The sequence below is a fragment of the Micropterus salmoides genome, unplaced genomic scaffold, assembly GCF_014851395.1.
Source record: "Micropterus salmoides isolate LMB-PRFRI ecotype aquatic unplaced genomic scaffold, ASM1485139v1 Ms_hic_scaffold_1, whole genome shotgun sequence".
In the NCBI taxonomy this organism is placed as follows: domain Eukaryota; kingdom Metazoa; phylum Chordata; class Actinopteri; order Centrarchiformes; family Centrarchidae; genus Micropterus; species Micropterus salmoides.
In genome coordinates, this window is record NW_024040040.1 from 63,653,911 (window position 1) to 63,669,516 (window position 15,606).

The 15,606-nt window shown below is 40.1% G+C and overlaps 1 protein-coding gene and 1 long non-coding RNA gene across 2 annotated transcripts in view; both read left to right on the forward strand.

The window, feature by feature from the left end:
* The window catches only part of LOC119898138 (B-cell receptor CD22-like), a 509,835-nt gene that overhangs the window by 358,147 nt on the left and 136,082 nt on the right, over positions 1–15,606 (forward strand). The gene's annotated exons all lie outside the window — the stretch shown is intronic.
* On the forward strand, positions 3,157–4,214 carry LOC119899124. Its single transcript, XR_005443720.1, has 4 exons — positions 3,157–3,206; positions 3,326–3,407; positions 3,508–3,565; positions 3,718–4,214. It is a non-coding gene; the product is annotated as an uncharacterized LOC119899124 (long non-coding RNA).

Below are 15,606 nucleotides of genomic sequence, written 5' to 3' on the forward strand. Positions count from 1 at the left end.
GGCAGTGGCAGCAGTGTGCCAGATGGTGATGGAAAGAGGTGAGGATGGACTCAATGATGGCGGTGTAGAAGTGCGCCATCATTGTCTTTGGCAGGCTGAACTTCTTCAGCTGCCGTAGGAAGTACATCCTCTGCTGGGCCTTCTTGGTGAGGGAGGTGATGTTCAGCTCCCACTTGAGGTCCTGGGAGATGATGGTGCCCAGGAAGCGAAAGCAGTCCACAATGGTGACTGCGGAGTCACTCAGGATGATGGGGGATGGGCTCTTACTAAAATATACGATCATCTCCACTGTCTTCAGAGCGTTGAGCTCCAGACTGTTCTGGCTGTTCCAGGTCACCAGATGGTCAATCTCCCATCTGTGGGAAGACTCATCCCCCCCCAAGAGATGATCCTAATGAGGGTGGTGTCATCCGCAAACTTCAGGAGCTTAACAAACTGGTGACTGGAGGTGCAGCTGTTGGTGTACAGGGAGAAGAGAAGGGGGGAAAGAACGCAGCCTTGAGGGGAACCGGTGCTAATGGTCCTGGAGTCAGAGAGATGTTTTCCCAGCTTAACATGCTGCTTCCTGTATGTCAGGAAGTCTGTGATCCACCCTCAGGTGGAGTCAGGCAGATGATGGTGGAGGCTTTGAAGCAGGCTGGCAAATGGCATGTCTCCAGTGAGGTTTTAAAAAAAGTCTGTGAACACCGGAGACAGCTGATTGGCGCAGTGCTTCAGGGTGGATGTGGAGACAGAGTGCGGCCCAGCTGCTTCCTGAACAGGTTTCTGCCTCCTGAACAGTCTGTTGACATCCCTCTCCAGGATGGTAAAGGGAGGGGAGGAGGTGTGGGATGAGATGGAGGACTGTGGCCGATCAGTGGTGTGACAGAGGATGGTGTCAGGTCTGTCCCATTGTCTTCTTAAAACGACAGTAAAACTGATTCAACTCATTGGCAAGGCGTGAGTCATTCATGGAGTGGGGGGATTTAGGTTTGTAGCTGGTGATCTGTCTGAAGCCTCTCCAGACAGAAGCAGAGTCATTTTTTGAGAACTGATGCTATGTATCTGAGTATAGCTGTTTAGCGTGTCACACTGCCTTGCTAAACCTGACTCCTTAAACCTGGCCCAGGCTCCACTCCTAAACGCCTCTTCCTTTTCCAACCTCAGCTGGTTGGTTAGGAATTTTATATAGTTTTGGGATTCAAACTGTCACACATAAATCTGTCACACCACCTTCAAAGTCTAAAATGCTGCTGCACAAAACAATTTACTGTTCAGAATGTAAATACCTTATATGCTACTGTATTAACACATCCTTAAACTAGAATAATCTCAACGCATCTCCTCCAGATGCTCCAAAGACATCCTCTGTGTCAGTGAGTCACTCTGGTAAAAGTGTCAGGGGTTAGAGGTGTTATAAGAGAAAGTGTTGAAATAGGGATGTGGTAGCTAGTTCCACCATCGTGGTGTTACAAACAATCGAGTTTGGTTATTGGCTGAATATCAGAGATATTCTAGAAATATTAATAAAATTATTAATATCAAAATGTATTAATTGTCATTAATAAATACGGGGCACCACCCTGGAATCAGGGACATATAACCAAATATGAAATCAGTCTAAAAAGGATTTATTCACCCATAAATTGTCAATAATCAAACATTATCATTCAATGATAGGTGAGTTTGAAGAGTGAGTCCGTACACTGGCCGTCACAACCAACTGATGTCACAATATTCAATACAATAACCACAAACAACGACTTCTTAAAATTATAACAGAATTTATTCACTATAGCAAATAAACACTATCATCTAATCTAAATCAAGTGTGTGTGTGTGTGTGTGTGTTTGTGTGTGTGGGTGTGTATGCGTGACCGGAAAGGGAGAGAGAGAAGCGTGGAGTGTGTACTCACGTGTGTGGCTCTGCTTTTAGGTCTGACTCACTATTAACACCTAGGTGTGAAATGGGCGCCTGTTTTACTGTCTTTTGTTTGAAACTAACTCCGACTCAGGCTTTTGGAAATTCAACAGGCCGAGGACAGGCCTTTAGGCTGGCAGGAGGGCCCAGCCTTTGTTCTACTAGACTGTCCTGAGAAGCAGTGGAAGTAGGACAATTGTGGGAATGCCCATAGAGTTAGGATTCCAACCACCGAAGTACTTTGCCCGACTTGCCCATTGCCGAGAGTGCGGATAACAGGATCCTGTGATTGACTGTGTCAAAAGCAGCTGATAGGTCAAGCAGGATGAGAACCGAAGACTGGGCTGCGTCTTTAGCTGACTTTAGGGCTTCTGTTACACACAAAATAGCCATTTCAGTAGAGAGGCCACTCTTAAAGACTGATATAGAGCTGGGAAGGTCATTCTGTCAGAGGAATTCTGACACCTGTTTGAAGACCACCAGTTCAATAGCTTTGGATTGAAAAGGTAGAAATGAAACTGGCCAACAGTACTCAACTTGAGTAGTTGAGAACATACAATAGCATCTGTAACATCAAATCACCAGTACTTCTTATCCTCTTTTGAGTTGAATTTGCATGAATTCTTTGTGATTCATATGGGAGGCCATCAATTTTCTCATCAGAAAAGGGTCACAAAGAGGACATCTGTGGCCAAGTTTCATGTACAGGTTTATTAGTGGTTCTAACAGCCTGTTGGCTACCTTTTTGAAGGCAACAACAGCCTTTTCAATTCAATTCAGTTTTATTTATATAGCGCCAAATCACAACAACAGTTATCTCACAGCGCTTTTCATAAAAGAGCAGGTCTAGACCGTACTCTGTGATGCTATTTACAGAAGCCCAAGAATTCCCACCAAGAGCAAGGTAAAGAGCAGGTATATAACAAAGTAACCACTGGAAGATCAGAATAATGAATCAAAAAAAATTTCTTTGCTCCTCCTAGCTTGTGGTAGTCTGTGTCTAAACAAAGGCAGATTGATAAGTTTTGTCTCTTTTGTCCTCCAGATGCTCCAAAGCTTCCCTCTGTGTCAGTGAGTCCCTCTGCTGAGATAGTGGAGGGCAGTTCAGTGACTCTGACCTGCAGCAGTGATGCTAACCCAGCAGCTAATTATACCTGGTACAAGGAGAATGAAGACTCACCAAAAGCATCAGGACAGAACTTCACCATCACTGACTTCAGAGCTGAACACAGTGGGAATTATTACTGTGAAGCCCAGAACAGAAGAGGACGTCATAACTCCACCTTACATCTGATTGTTGTGGCAGGTACGTTTCTACCTGGGTGATTAACTGAAGAGCATCACCTGGCAAAGTGATGTCCAAATCAAATCCTACAAGTGAGGTCCAGAACAGTTTATCTAATAACTGTCTATCTTCATTTCTAGTGAAATCAACAATGATAATAAATATCATCAGGGTGACTCTGGTGGTCGTGATGACGATTCCTTTGTTTTGTCTGTGGATGAGGTGAATTTATAAGAATGAATCAGTATATCTTTTACTTTGAATATTTACTATCATAGTTTTGGAGTTGTTGATTAAACTTTTTATTTTTGATTCAATTCAGGAAGAAGAAAACTCTGAGCTCCACCACCGAACCAGATGAACCAATAGAGACTATAGAGGTGAGAAAGCTGTTGGGCCAAAGTGAAAGAACTTAGGGCTCTACCAAAGGGCTATCATTTTTTGGCTTTTACATAAATTTTAATGTAAAATCTAATTGTTCAAATGCTATTCATGAGGCCTTTGACTCACATTTGTTTTCTCTCCCCATCAGTTGGAGTCTGATTCTGATTATACCAACATCTCAGCCTTGAAACAAAACAAAACTGTGTGTGACTTTCTTTTGATGCCATCAAACCAGAGGGGACTCACCTAGATGGAAACAGAGAGAAGTACAACTGGAAGACTAGAAAGGTGCTATACAAGTACAGAGCATTTAACAGGGGACAGCTGCGGAGAATGAGGTGGATGGTGGCAGAGATGGATACATTTTCATCTTTAGTTTTTATTAGCAGCATGTAGCAGAACATTTAAGTAGAAGCTTTATTTTTACCTGTGCAGGTAGATTACATATGCTCAGGATGGAACTTAGTTTAATTTATTGTTATTCAAAATTTTAATGCAATAAATTTATTTTAAGACATAAAAACCAGTCCAACCAGTCCCTGGCTCAAGCAACACAATCTCTAATCTGCACTCATACATGTTTGCTGTGATTGGCAACTTCAAAACTGTCAATGCAACTGCAAATGCATTCTCCTCACTTCTCTTAAAGTTCAATGATAAATGAAATAATATTATTAAAATGGTAAATCACACAGTTGAGCAAGAATGAACAGAGTAAAATACAAAAACCAGGCAATATACTGTACATCATAAGCAACAAATTAAATCAATCAATTAAGGTAAAATACTTTTTCATAATGTCATAATATCATCAAACTTTGTCATACTAGTATCAAACCATTTCTTTAACATTAAAGCAAAGTTAATCACATCAAACTACTTAAACCATATAATTATAAACCAATCAATCCCAGTAATACACTTTATATATACGGATACTATTCTGTCAGGTAAAGCACTAAATATCAATACTATTGTTAATTTAACATCCTCAATCGTTTATGAATTTTATATCATACTTAATGCATTCTTAAAACATCCTATTCATTACTTGTTAATACATTTCACACATTTTATAGAACTGACTTCATCATAACCCAAAAGCATCACCCTATGGTCTCGGCTGACAGAGGCTCACTTCCTGCAAGCTTTCCGATGCAGGTTCTTGTGGTTAAGCAGCAAACTGCAGTGTGTTGAACTTTGTCGACTTACTTTCCATCACATCTCCAGGTGTTAAAACCAAAGGTCATCTATCATTCTGAATGTTTTTAACAACTAACATTACATAAAGAATTTCCAGAACATTTTCAGATTTCCCATCATTTTGAGTACATTTAGAATAATGATCACAATACACACTTAAACACTTTAATAGATAAAGAATGCACATAAGTAATTATGCTTTAAGAATATACTTTGTTATACACTGACCGTCTAGATAAACTTCCTGTCTGAGTAAAGAGTAAAAAAAAACGAGTAAGAGCAAAAGTAAAAATACACTCCTACTTTGTGGGGGTCTCTAGCATACTAACTAGCGTTACTGGTAGAGAGAAAGAGAGAGATCATTGCTTATTACGTGATTCAACATTTCCCCCTCTCACACACGCAAACACCACACAGCAGTCCACTACTTGCCCCAGATGTTTGCAATATTGCAAATTGGCATCTTAGGCTACGTTCAGACTGCAGGCTAATGTGACCCAAATCTGATTTTTTTGCTCACATCTTATATTTTTATGACAGTGTGAACTGGCCAAGTCACATGGAATCTGATCTTTTCCAGTTCTGAATTGGGCCACTTCCATATGTGGTCCAAATCCGATACAGGTGCAGGTCACTTTCAGGCCGCGGACAGTTCACACTGGAGTCGGATATGGGCCACATTTAAGCAATAATGTGAACTGTCAAACAAATCGGATCTGGGGAAAAAATCGGAATTGAGCATTAAGGCCTGCAGTCTGAACAACAAAAGCTACAACAGTTAACGTGAATCACAGATGCACCTAGCTAAGCAAACTAGCTAGCTCCGCATTAGCTGAACCGTCTTGTCCAAATATGGTCATGTCCGGTCCGGCTGGTTGCAAAAACTCAACATAGCGGCGCCCTATCGGCCAAACTCGAGGCTTCAAAACCGCAGTCCACAAACCAATTGGTGACGTCACGATGACTACGTCCACTTCTTTTATACAGTCTATGGTTGTAGAATAAAGCTGTGAGTTTTGATTAAAAGCTTTGTTTTTGTCTTCGCGGATAAGTAGGCTATTGGAGGCACTACCAGGCCACAACATGACCTCACTATAAGTTCAATAAACTATATTTTAAGATGTTAATGCATCATTTTCAAAACAACAGTATGAATCGTTTCTTCATTTCAACGTGGAGATCTATCAGGTTTACCTCTGTTAATGTACAGTATATTAATGATGTAAAGAGGAAGGAAGGGCAGCTTTTAACACGTCCTGTGTCACACTGTGTGCCTGTCAGCTATGTAGAGCGCTCTCTGAGTTTTGGTTATTTGGTCTGATCTGTTGTTTAGCCTTGTTCATTATTTTATTCATCTGCATGTTTTAGTTTACATTACATTACTTGTCTTAGTGATTTCTCTTGGTCTGTGTACTTCTGTGTTGTTATGTGTGTTCCCCCTAAGTAATATGCCTGCCTGCCTGTCTCTGTTTTCCCTGTTGTCTGCCTGCCTGCCTCGTCAGCCTCTCTCTCACCTGTGTTGCTCCCACCCTGCTCGTTAGTCCCTGTTGTATATGTTTTTCTGTCGGGATAAACTGTACCACGAAGCTGGTTATCAACTCGTAACTCATCCCAGGGTTTCCCAATTCAGCCGTGAGCGTTCACATACAAGAGGCGGTGTTAGCAGCAGATGACCAATAACAAACGTGAAAAAGTCCACTGGCATCAGAGCGTCATATTTTACAAACAGCAAACTGTAACATACAGAAATATGACATAGGTCGAGTCTAGCACAGCTGCAGCTGACACTTGCAGGGAGACAGAAATTCGCCGACAGTGTGAATGTTTAAATGAACAGGCGCAGTCTATAATAATGCGTTGATTTGATGTGTTCTTATGAGCTGTATGAAAATATCAGCCTTATTCTTTCAGCTCGGCTGTGTCAGCGTTTCTACATTAAAAGGCACGGGCACTGAAGAAGTGGTCGTTCCACCTCAATTTAAAAAACTTGTCCTCACTTTAAAAAATGAGATTAATTTATTTAACACACTCAAAAGTGTTCCAAACATTGTTCTAAATTAACCATAGCAATGAAATGAAAAATCCATTAATGCCATAAAATGTGCTCAAATAGGGGTTGAAAGACTGAATCTCAACATTTAGGCTGCTGAAAACTCCCCTCAATACCACAGTGCAAAACGTGGGGCAGAACATGACTACAGTCTCTGTGGTAGGCCTATAAGAAAGCTACAGTCTACTAACCTAAAATAGATAGCCTACGTTCATATTAAATTTTAGTATTTCAAATCCCTACCAAACTGCTCATAATATTCAACCTTACATAAGAAAAATGAAACGCATTTATTTAACGGCTGCGACAGGCTGTGTGAAACGGACTGGGAGCAAATAAAAATTATTAAACACATTTCAAAGTAAGTAGGCTTACTGTAAAAACCTGTACACTGTTAGAAATTACCAGCATTTCACAATAATTAAAAGTATTATTTTACAGTAACTTGTTGTAAATGAGTTTCCCTGTAATATCCCGATGAATACCTGTAAAAACTACAGTATCCTTGGATTTTACAGCATTTAACTCTTATTTATAGTAAAATCTTGCAATCTAAAACCTGCTGTTATATCACAACAAGGTCTGTAATATCACAGCAACACAGTGAAAAAATTAAGGATTTCACAGCATTAAACAGTATTATTACAGTGTGCCATGACATAACTGAACTGTTTTGAACTGAAGGCTCCGTCGTGTCCCTCTTCTATTCCGGGCTGAATGGAGAAGGTGAGCAGCATGCATGTTTGCAGCACTTACACCCATGTTATTTTAATCTGATAATATTTACTTTCAAATAAATGTTTATCGCATGACTCAGTTCACATTTTGTTAGCAAGTGCCCGGAATTGTTGAAAGTTCTCTCACAGCATTTGCTAATAGTAGTAATGTTAGTAATGAGGAGAGTTTCGCTACAGTTTTTCATGTCACTATCCCCGTTTAGACAAATCTGGTGTTTGTAAAGTTTATAAAACCAATGATGGGACAAACATTACTATTTATTGTGCACATTTCTGTAATTAGTCAAGGTTATCATAGATTAGCATTGCTAACTGTTAGCTGTTTAACTTTAATAACTTAGTGATTCAAACGGTGTCACCGTCAAAAAAAGAAAGTGATTCAAACAACACAAAATCACTCTCCAGAACTTTCTCATTCACGGTTCCATGCTCATCTGGAATGCACAATCCAGGTCCATGAAAAAATATTTTTCCAGCGGATATCCTAGTTACAACATGACTGAGCTAACTGGAGTAAGTTAGTCTCATGTCGTGTTCGCGACGAACGGGATATGAATGAATAATAATTGTAAAAGTTGTAAATGCACTTTACATTGAGTGAGCAATCTCAAAGTGCTACAGTAAAAAAACACTATAGATATACCACTATCATTTTTGACATACGGCTAAAATTAAATGAAAATCAATTATCATAATCTGCATTCAAACTGAAATTCTTATTGTTGGTTGCCTTTGTGTAATTTCTCCTTTTTCTTTTCTTTTCTTTCCAGGTCACCTCATCAGTGTCAGGCTAAGAGTGAGGAGAAATAGATTAGGTAGGTGACTAGTTAACATGCATCCACAATGTTCAACTGTAAATTCGTTGGCTGTGAGCATGTGTCTGAGAATGTGTGTAACTATGTTCAGCACACAAAACTGCATAGCAATGCCCCCAATTATCACTACCAGTGTGGGGTGCCTGACTGCTCACGGAGGTACAGAAAACACACAGGACTGCAAATTCATATGTATAGGCAGCATAGGTCCTACCTGCAGGCTGCTGGGCCTATACTGCCTGACACATCAGCTCTTACACCCTTGAAATGTCTGCTTGAGGCTTGTGCATTTAAGTGTGACACTTTGGCCTCTCTTATTAAACATTTGAAGACGCACATAAGGGGAGGAATGGTAACTAGATGTCCATTTAGAGGTTGTGATTGCACGTTCACACACGTGATGACTTTTGCTTCACATATTTCCAGAAAACATAGATGTGCATCATGTGCAGTATTCAGAGGCTGCCGAGGAACACGCAGCACCTGAAAGTATTTTCACGTGCTGCGTAATATCACTGCGCCCATGGTACGTTTGCAACGTTCCTTGATTATTACGCCAGAATGAGAGTATAGTTCCATGTCAAATCAGCCTAGAAAATTGCCATGTTTCATTTTCCGCTAGTTTTATTGCACGTTCTAACTTGAGAAGAGACAACTTTTAAATAGGAAAAATTCCGGAAATCTTAGTCATTTTGAGGGTGAGATGCTAATGGTCTAATCCGATCCAATGATCTATGCTAGACTGGAGCTATATGTGGTATTGCTTAATTCCCCAAATGGTGGAATATCCCTTTAATTAGTTTGATAAAATGCACCTGTGTTTACAAAACTTTTACACTGTAACATAACTTCTGTGGGATGGGTCTATTTAAACAGTCACAACAGGGAATCGAACTGCTGACCCTTCATCATGAGACGACTTGCTCCAACTTCTGAGCTATAACCGTCCCCAATAGTATTGTTACCCTGTGATGCCCACTCCTAGGTGTGTCAGGTGGGGCCCAGCAGATTGGCCAGAGGGGGAGACCGAGGCAACGTTGGAGAATATGAAGAGGGATCTGCTGAACATCTACTCAGGCATGCCATCTTCTCTCTTTTTGGGTAATTTTGTTTAGACTTTAGTAATTGGTCAAGATCTGAACACTGTGTGTTGGGCGGCTACAAGACCAAATTGTTACTTGGGTACTAACAATACATTTGTATGTCTATATACACAGAGGAAGGAATGATGGGGCAGGGAGAGCAGAACCAATGATGGAAAAGACATACGTCATCCTGCGGAAATACCTTACCAAAGTGCCTGCTGCAGCGATGTCTGAGATCAAACAGGAATGGCCATTTCTCTTCTCTCAGAAATGCTTATTCTCACACTTTGGCCTCCTGACGGACGTCGATGTCCTTCAGAAGCTACAGGAGGCAATTAGTCGACGAGGACAGACCATCCTGGATTACTGTGCAACACTGGACAACCCCAAGATCCGTGATGTTCTGGCCTGCTATGATCCAGACTCTGACAAGGCTGCCTGCATCCTGCTGCTCCTAATGTTGTACTTCAAAGAGCCGAAAGAGAGTTTGATGCTTGAAGTTGATGTAAGATTTTTTTATTCAAATATTTAAAATGCAAAATGTGTGATTACATTATCAACATTTACCTTGCATGATTTACTACCTCTGACCAATGAACAATATTTATCCTTTATCCTAAATCCATGCTATTGTGTGTTAACTATACTACAGCCATGTGCCACTGCTGTGGACGTCAATACTGCAGAACCCCAGCCCCCTGCTTGATCATTCAAGGTAATGTTACTTTGATCTAGTATCGACATTTATCGACAACTCATTATTTTCTTTTCATTCTAGAAATCTACATGACCACAATAAATAATAATAATTATGATTATAATAAGAATTACATTTGTTAGCCCTTTGTGTCTTAAGCAGATCGCAAAGTGCTCATAACACATAATGTTGTATCTGTTCATATCAGGTGACATGATGAAGCCCTCTGGATGGCTTATATCCATCGAGGGACATGTCGTGATGGGCCCACACCCTATCTTTTTACACGGAGTAGCTGCTTTCTTCAGCAGCTATTACGTCTTCAACCTTGAGTATCTGGATCGTCGATGCTGGAATTCATTCAAAGGTATTTTATAAAGATCACATTTAATCTTGTAATTCACATTATAGTACAGGCTTCTTGAGGTCTAAAATGCTGACAAACGAGGTACCTGAGGCTAGCCTGGTAAGACCATCCTGATCTTGCAAACTCATTCAATTTCGCTCTGCAGATCAGTCTTTCTACTACGTTATGCTGACAAATACCTGCTGGTCCAATCACAGTTATTTATTTTGTTTTGGGGCAGGCTATGTGATGATGATTTCAAAACGTCTATTGCGAAATGCGAATGTATTGAATGAAGTAGATGAAATTTTCTTTAAAAGCAGAACAAAATGCTCTCAGGCCCTTAATTGAAAAGGATGTGTTTGTCATACTTGCAACAGGTTTTGGTTTTAATTTACCAACTGGCCAATTGCGTGAAGATGCATTTCAGTGGCGGCGCACGTTGATATGGCCTCTCATAGTAGAAAATCAACCACTTTGCCTCAGGGAAACCTAACCTGAGGCACCTTGGCTAAATTATGGTGAGAGTACGATCTAACAAGTTTGGATTTTAAATCTATTAGGGTTTGATGTGGGGAAAAAGCACAGCAAAAAGCGCACCTTGATAAATGCTGTCTGCAATACATACTGTAAGTCTATTTAAAACTGAAACTATCTTTGCTTATTAACAGGTGCTTCCTGGGCATCAATCCTGAAAGAGGCTCAAAGACCAAGAAGCGGACAACAATGAACCCTCATGTGAGCACCCTTTTGAGGAAACTTATTGACTTTGAGTGGGCATCAGTTTTGTTTTTTGCAGCGGTAGTTGTCAGGCTCAGTTTTGAGTAGCCTTGTTCTTTTTGTAATTTTTCAAGACAACTTTGCACTACAAGATTTTTACACAATGCTGTTGCATGTGGACTCATTATAATGTTTGAGACTGAGAGGGGCGCCTCACCCCTTTAAGACATTCCTTCATCGCTCTCTCCCTTGCTCTCTTATATTGCCATGAAGGCCTCATTCCCATCCTGTCCATTACTGTTATTGTGACACAGCTAGTTGAATAGTTGAATTGTGAAACAGGTAGTTGAATTACAAGTTTGCACAATTTCTCTGCATTTTCTGCATTTTAAGATGGCTTTTATGACTAGAAAGTTGAATTTCTTGAACACTTGAAGTTCTTGGCATCTGCTGCACATTGAAAAATATTTATTTGTTAATAAATATGCCATTGGGCTAACATTGAATTTACCTCAGAGTTGTTTGTTGGGGGAGGGGGTTAATTGTACAATGATTGTAAATTCACAGTAAATGGATGCTTCATCTGCATTACTTTTACAGTACGTTACTGGACAATTTTAGCATGACTTCCACAGTATACATTGTAAATTCACAGTAAATTATTGTCAACATGTACATTACTTTCACAGTACACACTGTAAAAGTACAGGGCCTTGTTGTAATGATGTACAGCAAAGATTGTAATTCCCCAGTAATGTACTGTAATATCACAATAATTCCTTTGTCATTGAAGCTGTGAAGTTAAAGTATACAGTTGTGCTTTTACAACAATGCATTTATATCACAGATATAAAATTACAGTAAATTGCTGTGAGTATATTTCACAGTATATTGCTGTAATCCTTACTGTGAAAATCATGCAAAATTTATCCAATTATTTATTGTAAATTCACAACGAAAAATTTTGCAGTGTAGGCAACAATAGCCTAAGCTTTTAATCAGTCCCCATAGTCTCTTTTAAGCAGCCTATTGGCTGAAACAGTCTGTGGGATTTCCTACAGATGGTGATGTCATGTTCCAAGAGAGCTGATTGGTCAGTAGGCAGCGTTTTCATAGAGCTGATCTCCTATCTGGAAGTATCTATCCTATCTTGGAGTGTTCCGCCTGTCTCTGTGTTGCCTGATCCTCTGTTTGGACGTTTTATACCCGAACTGCATGTAGCCTGAGTTTTTGTGTTTTTTGGATTGAACTTGTGCTCCTTCAGTGAACTCTCCAGTGTCTTGCTTTTGGGCTCTCTCCTGTTTTCACTTCCTCAAACTCGTGACATCCTGTTTGTTTCATGTTGTTTGTTTTTCATGTGCTTATAAACAATGTTCAGCTTAGCTCTCTTAACACTATGGAAAATAAAGTGTTTACAAATGTTTATACAATAGACTCAAGATCATACTGTATGGACTGGTGCTGTAAAGAAATTGGATTTGGCTTGTAGTATAAAGTTTAAAAAAAGCAGTGATTAAAATATGTTGTTTTTTTAACCCCTCAAATAGTCTTCAAGAAAAGTGTTAAGAGGCACTACAAGGTCACAAAATGACCGTAACTATAATTCCAATAAATTGTATTTTAAAGAGTTCAGTTTCCTGTCTTCATTTCAACAATGCATATTAATGATGTGAAGAGGAAGAAAGTCAGGGCAGCTTTTAACACATCAGTGTCTGTTTTAAGACACATGTGTACAAAGCACAGAGACAAACTGTCTTTAAAGACAGCGTCCTCCCTTTTTCATTAGTTTATTAGTTTGTTTATTGTGACTAACTGACAAGCAGGATTTCTCATGTATCTGATCTACCTGCTGATTTAACCGACGTGAGGAGCAGCTATGAGTTTAACAGCAGCAGCGAGTGGATTTGTTGTCTTCCTTCTCTCTGTACAAGGTACTGACATCTTTATGTTGTGTTGGCACACTTCAGAAAAAAAGGAAGGTGGGTTTGTTAGTAAATAAGATCGGATGTGTGATGTTATGAGGGATGTACTGGGACTGTGGGACTTTGAGACAGAGAGGCCTTTTATGCGAGTGCCATGTGGGGGCGCTGAGAAGGTTCTTTGCAGTTATATTAATAAATAGTGCTGTACTTGTGTACGGTCAACTTCATTATGATGAAGACCTTCAAGAAACTTTTTTAGGACACATGCCTCTTAAGTTTGTATAAGCAAGGCACCACTGCACTGAACAAGACCAGATCCAGCTGTCACGGTCTTGAGTTTTATGTGGCATTTTTCTGTTATTTTGTTAATGTCCATTCCTGTTTTACTCTTTGCCTCTGTGTTCTTGCTTAGGTTTGGTTAGTTGATCATTGCTTCCTTATTCTCTGTTGTATTTGGTTTCACATGTCCTTGTGTATTGTCGCTAGCTTTACTTCCTGTTTTATTTTGTAGTGATCAGTTTCATGTGTTTTTGTCTGGCGTTGTTTCCTTTCTGTTTGATTGCTTATGTGCCTCACCTGTGTTAATTGTCGTGTGTGTGTGTGTGTGTGTGTGTGTATTGCCCTCAGTTCTGTTTAATCCTCGTGGTGTCATCGTCTTATGTTGAGTGTTCTGCCTTGTATTCTGTTTCCTTGGATTTTTGGATTATTCCCTTGTGTTGGATTCCCTTGCTTTTGTTAGATATAATCCGTGTTTGGACTTTGTACCCAGCCTTGTTGGAATTACCCTTTTGTTTTGGACTTTCGCCTTGAAATAAGTAGTAAGCCTGTTTTGTTTGGACTAAAAAATCTTTATTTGACTGCAACCCCTCATCAGTGTCTGCAACTTGGGTCCACACCTCTGTTCCTGCTACTGCACTGAGCCTTTTCCGACACTAGCAAGCCTGAGTCAGTTAGAGTGCTAAAATAGTTAAATATTATATATCAAAAACTATCCCTGGCTCAGATCCCATGTACTGGACCCTGACACTGCTTGTAGTGATTGTACAGCTACATATGCATGAGAAGAACATCAGTAATAAATATTACCAACAATAAAAATATGTTTTCTAATTTTATCTATGGAGGATTGCCTAGGATTGCCTGAAGGTAAGTTAGCTGACTAACACACTGTGGTAACGGTAACTTTGCACCAAGTGCTGTAGTTATGTTAGCCCTAAATACTACAAAAATACTACATTGCTTCTAAAGGAGCTAACAAGAATTCACAGCGAATGGCATTTTGAAATGAAAAGAATTAAAAACTGTCACAGATTGTTTTTGAAACCGTAATTATTGGTAGTGATCAACAGCCGAGAACACTGTAAAACTGTAGACTGTGAAAGGCTGTTATAAACTTATTATAACTCCTTCATGGCCCTTGAGCTATATTACCTGACTGAAATCATCATCATAGCACTGTGTCAATGCAGTGGTCCATATCCCAGGTAAAAACTGTATTCTATTTACCATATAGCCAGTTGTCCTGCTTAAAACAAGTAATTGATTCATTATGTTTTTCTGCGAAGGCCCAAGTTGAAAATTCTGCATTAATCTACATACATTTGTATGTGTATGTGTTTGTATGCCTGCAGGTGTTAGGGTTAGTGAGTTCCATCGCAGAAAAAATGCAGAACCTATGCAAACTATTCTACTGCGAGCTTGACAATACACAACATAAGTGATTGCCCTGTACAGGCAGAAGGTCTCACAGACAGGCAAGACAGCAGAGGCACTGCGGAGATCCAAAGGATTTATGACCTCCAGCTGAGTTTAACATTAACTTTGCCACAGGATGTATGGTGTAGCACCACAGGATGTATGGTATAGTACCACAGGAGGTATGGTAAAGTACCATTGAAAGCCTGGGTTTTGTGAACTGTGGCATTGTAGGAGAAGGTGAGAGATCTCAGTAGCTGGGGCCATCTGTACTTGTCTCTGGGTGAGAGTGTTCTGATCATATTTCCAAGTTTGCAAACTGATCTGAGTGCACTCAGAAGAAACTGATCCAGAGTTCCAGAGCATGAGCGGCAGCCTTTGCTGACTGGTTGGGACAGAGAGATGCTTGGGCCAGTTTAGTGAAATGGTCAGTCACTCATCACAAGACTTGTTGGATAAGTCTTTGGCTAAGCAGAAGTCAATGCAAACCAACTCAAAAGGTCTGGAGCTCTTAACACTCTTGAGCAGCGCTCTAGCCTTAGATGCAGGAGACTTGCTGACCACACAACGCTGACAGCGCCCATTCCATGGCAGTAGAGCCTTAGACTCGTCAGATGGATCGTTCTTCTTTGCCCCTGGTGACCTGCCTATTCATGTACGCCAGAGTTCACTAATAGGCGGACCGTCCGCCATCCTCTCCGGACCCCCGACCTACATCCGATCTATTATTGAGAATTACTGCCTCGTGACTGTGCATTAATATTTAA